General features: G+C 42.4%; 1 protein-coding gene across 1 annotated transcript in view; it reads right to left on the bottom strand.

The window, feature by feature from the left end:
- opn7b (opsin 7, group member b) overlaps positions 1-10,260 on the bottom strand; it is a 227,969-nt gene extending 217,709 nt beyond the window's left edge. Inside the window, exon 1 of the mRNA XM_061904395.1 lies at positions 9,969-10,260. The gene's annotated coding sequence lies outside the window, so the exon portion shown is untranslated. The remainder of the gene's footprint in view (positions 1-9,968) is intronic.
- Positions 10,261-12,224: the final 1,964 nt, after the last annotated feature.

Here is a 12,224-nt window from a genome sequence, read left to right as displayed (position 1 = left end):
CTGAAACCACTGGTGGCTCCTTCCCTGGATCCCTTACAGTTTGCGTATCAGTCCCATGTAGGAGTGGATGATGCTGTTATCTACCTGCTGCATCATGCTCACTCTCACCTGGATGGTGGGAAGGGCACTGTGAGGATCATGTTCTTTGATTTCTCCAATCCCTTTAACACCATTCAGCCAATTCTGATGATTGACAACTTGCTCAGGTTGGGTGTCAGTTCATCCATCGTCTCCTGGATCACTGATTACTTGTCTGACAGGCCCCAGTTTGTGTGACTGGGGAGCTCCGTGTCGGATACTGTGGTAAGTGGTGTAGGTGCTCCACAGGGAACCGTCCTGTTTCCTTTCCTGTTCACCCTGTACACCTCAGACTTCCAGTACAGTTTCAGGTCCTGCCACCTGCAGAAATACTCTAATGACTCAGCTGTGGTCGGGTGTATCAGAGAGGGACAGGAATTGGAGTATAGGACACTGATGGCTGACTTTGTGGAGTGGTCTCAGGCGAACCAACTGCTCCTTAATGTGGACAAGATCAATGAGCTGGTCATCAACTTCAAGAAGAGAATGACCCTTCTGGAGCCCATCAAGATTAAGGGCCGTGGGGGACAGTAGTGGGGCAGTACAAATACCTGGGAGTCCACTTAAACAGCAGACTGAACTGAAAGGATAACTGCAAAGCTGTTTACAAGAAGGGCATGAGCAGACTCTTTTTCCTGAGAAAGCTTAGGTCCTTTAAAGGGGAACATTATCACAATTTCAAAAGGGTTAAAAACAATACAAATCAATTCCCAGTGGCTTGTTGTATTTTTGGAAGTTTTTTTCCAAATTTTACCGGTCCCCGTATATCACTAAAAAAAGCTTTAAAGTGCTTGATTTTTGCTATTTGCGATGCGACTCTCCATTTCCCTGTGACGTCATACAGTGCTGCTAATGCAAACAAACAATGGCGAATACCACAGCAAGATATAGCGACATTAGCTCGGATTCAGACCCGGATTTCAGCGGTTTAAGCGATTCAATAGATTACGCATGTATTGAAACGGATGGTTAGAGAATGAAAGTATTGAAGAAGAAACTGAAGCATGGCCGAATAGCTGCGTTAGCATCGCCGGTAAAATGCGGGGACCAAACGATCAGGACTTTCGCATCTCGTGACACTGGAGCAACTTAAATCCTTCGATTGGTAAGTAAGTGTTTTTTCGCATTAAATGCGGGTGGATGGAAACGTAATATAGTTGCAAATGCATCTGCAGGTTATCCATACATCTCTGTGCCATGTTTGCTTTAGCACCGCCGGTAAATAGCATGTTAGCATCTATTAGCGTAGCATGTTAGCATCTATTAGCTGGCCGTCAACATCAACAAAACTCACCTTTGTGATTTCGTTGACTATAGTTGCAAATGCATCTGCAGGTTATCCATACATCTCTGTGCCATGTTTGCTTTAGCACCGCCGGTAAATAGCATGTTAGCGTCGATTAGCGTAGCATGTTAGCATCGATTATCTGGCAGTCACGCCGCAACCAAATATGTCTGATTAGCACATAAGTCAACATCAACAAAACTCACCTTTGTGATTTCGTTGAATTTATCGTTGTGAATGCATCTGCAGGTTATCCATACATCTCTGTGCCATGTCTGTCATCGCCGGTAAAATGTGCAGACACTTTGGCACATTCAATGGGGGTCTGGCGGCAGACACTTTCGCATCTTCGGGCCAGTGGTGCAACTTGAATCCCTCCCTGTTAGAGTTTTTACACGCTCCGACAACACACCAACGAGGCATGATGTCTCCAAAGTTCCAAAAAATAGTCAAAAAAACGGAAAATAACAGAACTGAGACCCGGTGTTTGTAATGGGTTGAAAATGAAAATGGCGGCTGTATTACCTCGGAGACGTCACGTTCTGATGTTATCGGAAAAAGAGCGATAAACAGAAAGGCGTTTAATTCGCCAAAATTCACCCATTTAGAATTCGGAACTCGGTTAAAAAATATATATGGTCTTTTTTCTGCACCATCAAGGTATATATTGACGCTTACATAGGTCTGGTGATAATGTTCCGCTTTAATGTGTACAGCAAGCTGTTGGAGATCTTTTATCAGTCTGTTGTGGCCAGTGACCTGTACTTTGCAGTGGTTTGTTAAGGCAGCAGCACCAGCAAAAGGGACTTAAACCGGATTGATGAACTGATCAGGAAAGCCGGCCAAATTATTGGCACGCAGTTGTAGGCGTTTGTGTCAGTGAGGGACAGGAAGACACTGGACAAACTGCTGGCCATCATGGACAATCCTGGCTACCCACTCCACCAGACAATTGAGGACAGCGGAGCTCATACTCCAACAGGCTCCTTCAGCTACGATCCAACAGTGTTCGATTCAAGAACTCCTTCATTCCACACTCCACCCAGCTGTATAATCACTCGCCGTACAGCAATAGATGATGTCTATTACCTGACACCTTCTATGTTAGCTGCTTCTCTTTGTTTATAATATATATTTTCTGCTGCAGCTGTTATCCATCCAGCCATATATTTTCTACCGCTTATTCCCTTTGGGGTCGCGGGGGGGCTGGTGCCTATTTTAGCTACAGTCGGGCGGAAGGCGGTGCAAACCCTGGACAAGTCGCCACCTCATCGCGCGGCCAACCCCGATAGACAGACAACATTCACACTCACATTCATACCATACTTGCCAACCCTTCCGGATTTTCCGGGAGACTCCCGAAATTCAGCGCCTCTCCCGAAAACATCCCGGGACAAATTTTCACCCGAAAATCTCTCGAAATTCAGACGGAGCTGTGGGCCACGCCCACTCCAGTTCCATGAGAACCTGACTCAATGTTGTGACCCTCTTAAACAGGACAATACTGCCATCTACTGTACATAGAATATAATGTCTGTTCTGAAGCCCACAGTAAAGAGACGTAACTTCATCACGTCGCCTGGTTATTGACTCCAACCCTATATATTACACCTTTGACGAGCAAAATGAAGAAATACGCTTGCAAGTTCCAGAACGATTGAAAACAAGAATTTCAGTTTATCCAGGAGAGTTCGAAGGGGAAGGGGTATGTTGCCTGTAAATTTTGTAGAACAGACTTCTCCATTGAACACGGCGGCCGAACGGATATTCAGCCATGAACGGTCAGTCAGCAAAGCACAAAGCGTCCGCAGCGCAGCATCGTTCACAACCCAGTATTATGGCCCATCTTGCAATTTGGAGACCCGATGGTGTATCTCATGCTGAGACAAAGATGGATGGCTATGTTGATAGCTGGAAGCAACATCCCGTTCTCATTTGCGGATGTCTACAACAAATCCGTAAAGGATATGTTCCTGGATTCGGAGATCGCTCGCCAATACGCAAATGGCAGAACAAAGGTTACTCAAATAGTGAAAGGTAAGTGTTGATGTTGTTTTTTAGTAACCAGAAAGCACAGTACAGTTAGTAGAACAACTGTGTTTTTATTACTGTGTATTTGATAGGTGCCGTCGGAAATTCAACTATTTATTGTATTTATATACTGTATATAATAAAATAAAAAAATAAATGTATATATATATATATAGCTAGAATTCACTTAAAGTCAATTATTTCATACATACATATATATATATATATATATATATATATATATATATATGTGAAATATATATTAAATTCTCGAGTTGGTGAATCATACGCCACCCCTCTTAACCACTCGCCCCCCGCCCCAACCACGCCCCCCCCCCCCGAACACAATATGCAGACGACAGCGGGAGGCTGCGTGCAGGTAAAAACGTATCTCATGCTTAAACCTAAAATAAACAAATGGCATTGAAGCTGTGGGTTGGCTATGCAAGACCAAACTAAAACTGAACTGGCTGCAAATTAAACAAAAACAGAATGCTGGGCAACAGCAAAAACTTACAGCGTATGGAGCAGACGGCATCCACAAAGTCCATCTGTACATAACATGAGAATCAACACCAAAATAGGAGTGCAAGACAAGAACTAAAACACTACACACAGGAAAACACCAAAAAAAAACTTTAAATAAGTCACAGCGTGATGTGATAGGTCGTGACAGCACACCTACTTTGAGACAAGAGCTTTAATGATGCATGCTTGGTCATGGTTTGAATTCATATCCAACATTTGCAAGAATGAATTCTTACTGTCAATATCGGCTGCTGAGTTTCATTTTTTAATGTTTCCTACTGGAGGTGTGCCTCAGGATTTTTTCAATGAAAAAAATTTGCCTGGCTCAGAAAAGGTTGTAAAACTGCTGTAAGGTGAAGGTAGTCACTCTGCTGCCCTTTGGTAAGATGACAGACACTTCTGTGTTCTACTTGAATGTCAGAGTGGAAGAGACAGAAAAGCTATTTGCTTTCTGCTTACTTGTGTTCAGACATCAGCACATCACACTTTTTTGTGTCACCTTTAGGGGCAATGATTAATCAACTGGCAAGTTACAATACATGCTGTCTTACCGCTATGATTTCACGCTGTCTACATTCTGCACAAAACTTAACAATACCGCTTGGTTGAAACGTGTCAGGCTTATGACTGACAGGTAATACGCCCAAGTCGCCCATCTGTCAAACTAAATCAACTGGAATGGAAGTCGGTTTTTCTCCCTGTGTTCCTAAACAGGATACATGGTGTGCTAATATGGACATAAAATGCAAAAAGAAAAGAAAAAATAAATAAATAAAAAATCCACATCCTTATCAAGTTGGTATAGTCCCTAACCACACAAATTAATTAGCTCTTGCAATTTCTCTTCAACCTCGCTCTTCAGCAAAATGGCCTGTACACGCATACACAATCAAAACCAATAGTCGGGGGCAAAGTAAGGCATGTTATCCAGAAGACTTGCAGGAAATGCGCAGTGATCTGATAAAGAATGACCTTGATCATTCAATGCTATGAGGCAATTAAACTGTTCCATTACCATGATTGCACACTGCAAAAAGCCTGCCCTTTGCACAAAGATGAGAAAACTGCTGTCCACACATCTGTACTGTCTAGCAGTAATACTAACTGTGTTGTATCACTACACTGCATGAATAACACGATTTAATAATGAATCATGCAGTGTCAGTGCGTGCAGAGAGCACGGTGTTCACTTGCTGAATTAATGAAAACCAACTAGGATTTTATCGTCCACAACATTTTCGCAGGAGCATAAATGTATTCACCGTTCGAGTGTTGTGAATATTTTATCAAATTGTTTTCATCCTAAATAAATATCCATAATTAAAATATTCATTTTTCTTAGCGTTGGTTGCTTTTGTTTTTGTGGCAAGTAGTAAAGCAGAGTGCTTGTTTTGAATCAATTTTCCCTTTATATTAAAATATGTGTCAATCATTATGTGCCATTTCCAGTTCCGAGCAGACCAATGAATTCTGATGCCTGCTCTCTCTCAGTAAAATATGAAGAGAAGCCCGGCTAATACATGTCTTTTATTGTTCAGGGTTTTGTGGTCTTCATTGGGGGAATTGAAAACACATTTGTCAAACAGAAGCGAGTACCAAATTTCTGCCGGCAGCAGGACTATCAAATCTTTGTCTCCCATGTGGAATATTGGATATGGTTTCCATCATTATTACAGGCGGTAGCACACATTTCGTGTGTGTTAGTTATATACCCTCTACAAATGCAGAGAGATGTGATACTTCAACCTGCCTTGGTCTTGTCTGTCCAGCATTTATTGTTAATAAAATCTTGTGAAAAGTTTGGACCTGATCTGTATGCATCTTGTGCTAAGCTTCAGTCCTTCACTTGAATCCAGTTGGCACCAGTGGTATGTAAGGAATTATGCTTTTGTGTGGTACAGGGTGCTCATAAAACAGTGGCGGCTGCTGGTCTTTCAAGTAGGGGAGGCTCATTTTCGGCTGCTATCTTAACACAAGTACAGTCTCCAATTACAGAAAGAAGATTTAAAAAAAAAATGGCAGATATTATAAAGAAGCATCACTGAGAGAATTGTAAAGTTCTCCATATCAACTCAAAGGAATGTAACTTGAAAAAACGATCTGGCAGAGGTTTATATTTGAATATTGCTGACAAGCTCATTTTCCTGTCAATCGAAAAAGGGATTCAGCTTCATACGGAGCATCTGCGTTCAGGCCAACTGGAGGCCAAGACCACTTTCCATTCACTTCTAGAGATGCTTGGCGTCCGTGGGCTGGACAAAGCCAAGCAATTATAAATGATAAATGGGTTGTACTTGTATAGCGCTTTTCTACCTTCAAGGTACTCAAAGCGCTTTTGACACTACTTCCACATTTACCCATTCACACACACATTCACACACTGATGGAGGGAGCTGCCATGCAAGGCGCCAACCAGCACCCATCAGGAGCAAGGGGTGAAGTGTCTTGCTCAGGACACAACGGACATGACGAGGTTGGTACTAGGTGGGAATTGAACCAGGGACGCTCGGGTTGCGCACGGCCACTTTCCCACTGCGCCACGCCGCCCCATTATCTAAGATAGATAGTAATATTAATTTATCTATCCATCTATCTATCTATCTATCTATCTATCTATCTATCTATCTATCTATCTATCTATCTAAGTCAGTGGTTCTTAACCTTGTTGGAGGTACTGGACCCCACCAGTTTCATATTATATTATATCTTATGTGAAAAATAACGTTTTTGTTTTTTTTCAAATTCAAGACAAAGTTGTATGTTTTTGTAACACTTTAGTATAGGGGAATATATTCTAAGTAACAAAGACTTAATTTAGAGTTATTTGGTTAGGGTTAGGGTCAGGGTTAGAGGGTTAGGGTTATAATAAGGCCATGACGAAAAAGGCATTAATTAATACTCAATGACTACTTAAGAGATTTTATATAGGTTACTAATTTGCATGGTAATAAGCAACTAATTAATGGTGAATATGTTCCCCATACTAAAAAGTTACCATGTTTTTTGTTTACTGGTGCAGAAAATCAACCGTGCATGAACATCACCTTGTTCAAACAACAAAACTAAGACAGTGCATAACAAATTAAACACCTGCAAATCAGTCAGCTGTTGCCATATCTGTAATATGCCCACAAGTTTGTATTTACACGAACAGTCGGGTGTGTTTTGATCTCCGCCGAAACCCCTGAGGTCGACTCGCCGAACCCCTAGGGTTTGATCGAACCCTGCTTAAGAACCACTGATCTAAGTGTAAAAACCCACTCTATGCTCCCCCATTGAAGTCGATAGACGCATATCATCAACACTAGACTAATAGACTAAAAAACTCCTTTGTCTCACATGCCATCAGACTGTACACCTCCTCTTTTTTGGGGTGGGGGGGGGGTAGTAGTAGGGGATCAGGTACTAGGATGACAGGGGATGCAAAACAATAACAATTTTGAAATAAACTGCAACAAAAACCGTGCAATAACAGTGCAATACATGTTCATAATATGGTCACTGCTGCCTAGTTTCTCCTGTTATATTCTTATTTTTACTGTTATATTTTTATTCTTATTGTTGCTTTTTATTTTATTGTCATTGTAATATAATGTATTTTTATTTCCATTTATACCCCCATTATTTACTCTTTGAATTATATCTCAATTCTGTACACTGCTGCTGGAATTGTAATTTTCCCGAGGGAACTCTCCTGAAGGAATCAATAAAGTGCTATCCATCTATCTATCTATCTATCCATCTATCTATCTATCTATCTATCTATCTATCTATCTATCTATCTATCCATCTATCTATCTATCTATCTATCTATCTATCTATCTATCTATCTATCTATCTATCTATCTATCTATCTATCTATCTATCTATCTATCTATCTATCTATCTATCTATCTATCTATCTATCTATCTATCTAACACTGTTTAATGCACTGTGACCTTACCACGTTAAATGCAAAGAGAGATGTATCAGCTGTTGCAAAAGTATCTGAATCTGAACAAAAGTTAGAACGCATTCTAACACATATTAATTAGTCAATGACATGTAAACATAAAAGTATATATTCAACCACTTATTTTTTTATATATATATATACATTTTGGGGGAAGCTTAGCTTTTTCTTGCACTGTACAATAATCGCCACTGCCATAAATACATTCTGGACGGATGGGCAGCATATGTCACAAGACATTATGATTGACAGTGAGACTAATGCTGACACTATAAAAATCTTACAGTGCAAAGTGTATTAACACTAAGCGGTGTGTGCCGCACGGGGATTGAGGCTCTTATCCTCATTGATGTACATCAATAACCTCTTTTCTCCCTTGTAGTAGGTACCATTGTCTCTTGAGGTACAGCCGGCGACTATGAAAAAAAGCTGCCATAATTATTCCATACGATTAGTGATAGTGGTATGAATGTTGGCAAAAATACAGTAGGTCTTCATCATGATTGATCGTTCTCACCCTTATCCACAATCATTCTGGTCTTTTGTCGTAAGTCAAATGGTTTGGATCAGCGGTCGGCAACCCGCGGCTCCGGAGCCGCATGCGGCTCTTTGGCAACTCTGATGTGGCTCAGCTGCACAATTGCCGACCCCCCAGATTGTTGCGGGGAGATTCCGGAAATCAATGCCTCTCCCGGACATCACCCTGAGTCAACGTTCTCCAATTTTCACTCGGACTACAATATTAAGGGCGTGCCGTGATGATATCACTCTTAACGTCTTCTGAACACCATCGCGCCCGCCATTAACGGAATGCTATTTGCGTCCTCTTGAACATCATCACGCCCGCCATACACGGAATGCTATTTGCATGCCGACGCGTGGTTGAGGTGGGCGGGGTTTGGTGCTCGCGAGGGTATAACATAGTCAGGAATTGTCATGGATGCAAAGGATTCTGGGTATGTGTTGTGTTGCGTTTATGTTGTGTTACTGTGAGGATTTTCTCCTGAAATGTGTTTGTCATTCTTCTTTTGTGTGGGTTCACAATGTGGCGCATATTAGTAGGAGTGTTCAAGTTGTCGTGTGCGCGCATCTGCGGAAGCCTCTCACAACATGTTGCTGGACTGGCAAGCAGTTTGTACATGTTGTAGAAGGTGTTTAAGGCAATGGCTTCATAGCATGCCCTTATTCTTGTCATCTGGGTGACCACCAGCAGATATTGGCGAGAATAATTGCGGCTCCCATTGTCTTCCGTATTTTGTGAAACGGGTCGATATGGCTCTTTGAGTGGTAAAGGTTGCCGCCCCCTGGTTTAGATGAACGACTGCCCTGCACGGGGACTTAGTGCAGCACAAAGATCTACCCGTTGGAAGAGATTTTTTTCCCTTCCCTTTATCACCAGAGTGGTCTATTCAGAAAGTGTTGTGACATAAACAATGTTGTCATGTAAAACCTTTAAGTGCTCCACTTCTTTCAAATGTAATCATATACCGCGACATTTGAATAGCCCTATTTGTGTCGAGAAATCCTAATTGGAAGCATATTCACACTCCTGTGGAAGGAGATGGAGAGCACTTTGTTGCCCGTTGATTACCATTTCAAAGAAAGTATAGACTGAATGTGGATTCTTCTGATGCCTCATTGAACTCCGAACATCACATATGTTGTGTTAAACATCCACCGCTTCATCCCTTGAATGCAGGAGATCATATAATCCACACCGTCAATTCTTAGAACTAGCTGTCACCTGCAGGGCTCAGATTGTGGCATGCACCCTCTCAACCTTTTCAACAAGCATATCTCATAGATAGCAACTCATTCTAATCTCTGAGCGCCACTTGACAATAATCTGAAAACCGCCGTTGAGGCAAAAGAAGCATTAACTGTATGGACACACAAGCAGAGTGGTCAGTTAATAAGAGAAAAGAGTCCATAGGAACGTTTTTGTGCACGACTAAAGGTCAAATCACAGCCAATGAACAATGCAACCTAACCCTGGGAAAGTTCCTTTGCTGATCTTTTTTTCCCCTGAATAAACATGGTTCGTCAGATGAAAAAGCAAAGTTGGTGAATGATACAAAGACTTGTGTGCCTACCTTAGTGAGAGGGTGTGCTGGCTGGGGATCATGGGTGTTTCACGTCCAGTGCGTCAAACCTTCAACCACGTGCAGGCAAATGAGGAGACTTTGCGTGAAGCTGTTCGGCAAAGTGGGCTGTGTACGGGACCGCAGAATCCACCCGTAGTAAGCAAGCAGCAGCAGCAGCCCGACAGCTGCGCTCAGCTCGGGGAGATCCGAGAGGCGACAGATTAAGAAAGACGGGCTGCTGCTGCTTTCTCCTCGACCCTGCAGCTCACAGTTACTCTCCCAATCTCCGCTGCTTGCTCAGCTCTCCCTCTCTACTTAAATCTCTTTCTTGTACACACATGGAGTCGCAACGCTGCACACCCCCACTCTCTTCTCCACTCTCTCACACACATGCACATACACTCCCCACCCAGGGTGACTTCCCCCAGCGCAGCTTGTCCTTCAATGGGTGTCATTATCACACCGCTACAGTCACTTTATTCTCATATACCCACTTTTTCAAATTTTAAGTACCAAACGAAGACAGAGGGTTGACACTTAAAAAGATGAGGGAGGATAGTACAATTTTATACCAGCTTGGATGGGGGTCCCTGCAGTGTGGGTCAGGGTAACACGGGTGACACGGCATTACTTTGAAATGCAAGTGAAATGTCACGCTTAATGTTCTCTCCTGAGCTGTGTTACTTGCTACTGGCCAGGGCACACTGGTGTGTGTGCGGCATGTTTGATGCAAATGTAATTGTTTAACACTCTCGAGAACCTCTCGGTGAGCGTTATTCATGAAGAAAAACAGAAAAAAGAAAGACTTCACATCCGTGGTGGTTCCAGGGTTCTGGGAGGGGAAATACATAATAGAACATATTTATCATTTCATGTGTACAGTATCTTTAAACATGCATTTTCAATGCACAAAAAACCCAAGTGTGCTTGCTACATATACGATATGAGGTGGATAAGATACAATTGATGCATTAAAATAGCTTGTATTATATCAGTGAAGTTCAGGTTATCATTATGTGACATATTTATGAGATGGAGATTTTCAAAAATTAACATACTGTATGGACAAAGCACAGTTTTTATGCTAAAAGGGTAGAGATGTATAGATGTGTATAATAGAGATGCGCGGATAGGCAATTATATCATCCGCAACCGTGTCACCAAAGTCGTCATCCACCCGCCGTTCACCCAAACCAAAATTTTATCAGAAACGCATCCGCCCGCCACCCGCCCGCTGAAATACATCAGAGGTTGGCCACCTTCACCACTCACAGAGCTGTTTAAACCCGTTTCACAGAGTAACGAAGACAATTGGATCCGCTAAAGTTCTCGCAATTATCCAATTGGCATTCATCCTGATGACAAGGACATGGGCGTGCTGTGAAGTTATTGCCAACATGTACACACCGATTGTCAGTCTGGCAACATGTTGTGTGCAGCTTCCGCGATCACACGTATAAGATTGAAAGGCATACTGGGTGACAGAGTATACTGATGGTCGTGATATAAACAACTTTAACACTTACTAATATGCGCCACGCTGTGAAGCCACACCAAACAAGATTGACAAACATTTCGGGAGGATATCCTCCCAGTAACACAACATAAACGCAACATAACGAATACCCAGAATCCCTTGTATCCGTGAGACTTCCTGAATATATCTTACAACCCCGCGCCCCCAACCCCGCCCACCTTACCGACGCACGAGGCGGGGGTGGGGGGGCAGGGTTTGCTGCTAGCGGGGTGTATAAAATAGTCAGGTAATGTAATGGATACAAGGGATTCTGGGTATTTGTTGTGTTGCATTTATGTTGGGTTACTGGGAGGATGTCCTCCCGAAATGTGTTTGCCAATCTTGTTTGGTGTGACTTCACAGCGTGGCGCATATTACTAAGAGTGTTAAAATTGTTTATATCACAACCATTAGTGTACTCTGTCACCCAGTATGCCTTGCAGTCATGTGCGTGTTGATGTGAAAGCCACACGCAACATGTTGCTGGACTGACAAGCAGAACGTACATGCTGTAGAGGGCGAGAAAGTCAATGACTTCATAGCATGCCCTAATACTTATTATCTGGGTGACTGCCGGTAGTCATTCTAGAGAATATTAGCGTCTCCTATTGACTTCTTTGCTTTGTGACACGGGTCTTAAATGGCTCTTTGAATGGCAAAGGATACCGATCCCAGAACCATGTATATCAAATATTTCCAGATGATTCAACCGCCACCCGCCCGAATCTAATCAAAATCTATTTTTTCGT

Source organism: Nerophis ophidion, linkage group LG06, assembly GCF_033978795.1.
Source record: "Nerophis ophidion isolate RoL-2023_Sa linkage group LG06, RoL_Noph_v1.0, whole genome shotgun sequence".
NCBI lineage: Eukaryota > Metazoa > Chordata > Actinopteri > Syngnathiformes > Syngnathidae > Nerophis > Nerophis ophidion.
The sequence above is the reverse complement of the archived record's forward strand: the minus strand, read 5'-3'. Positions and strand labels throughout refer to the sequence as shown.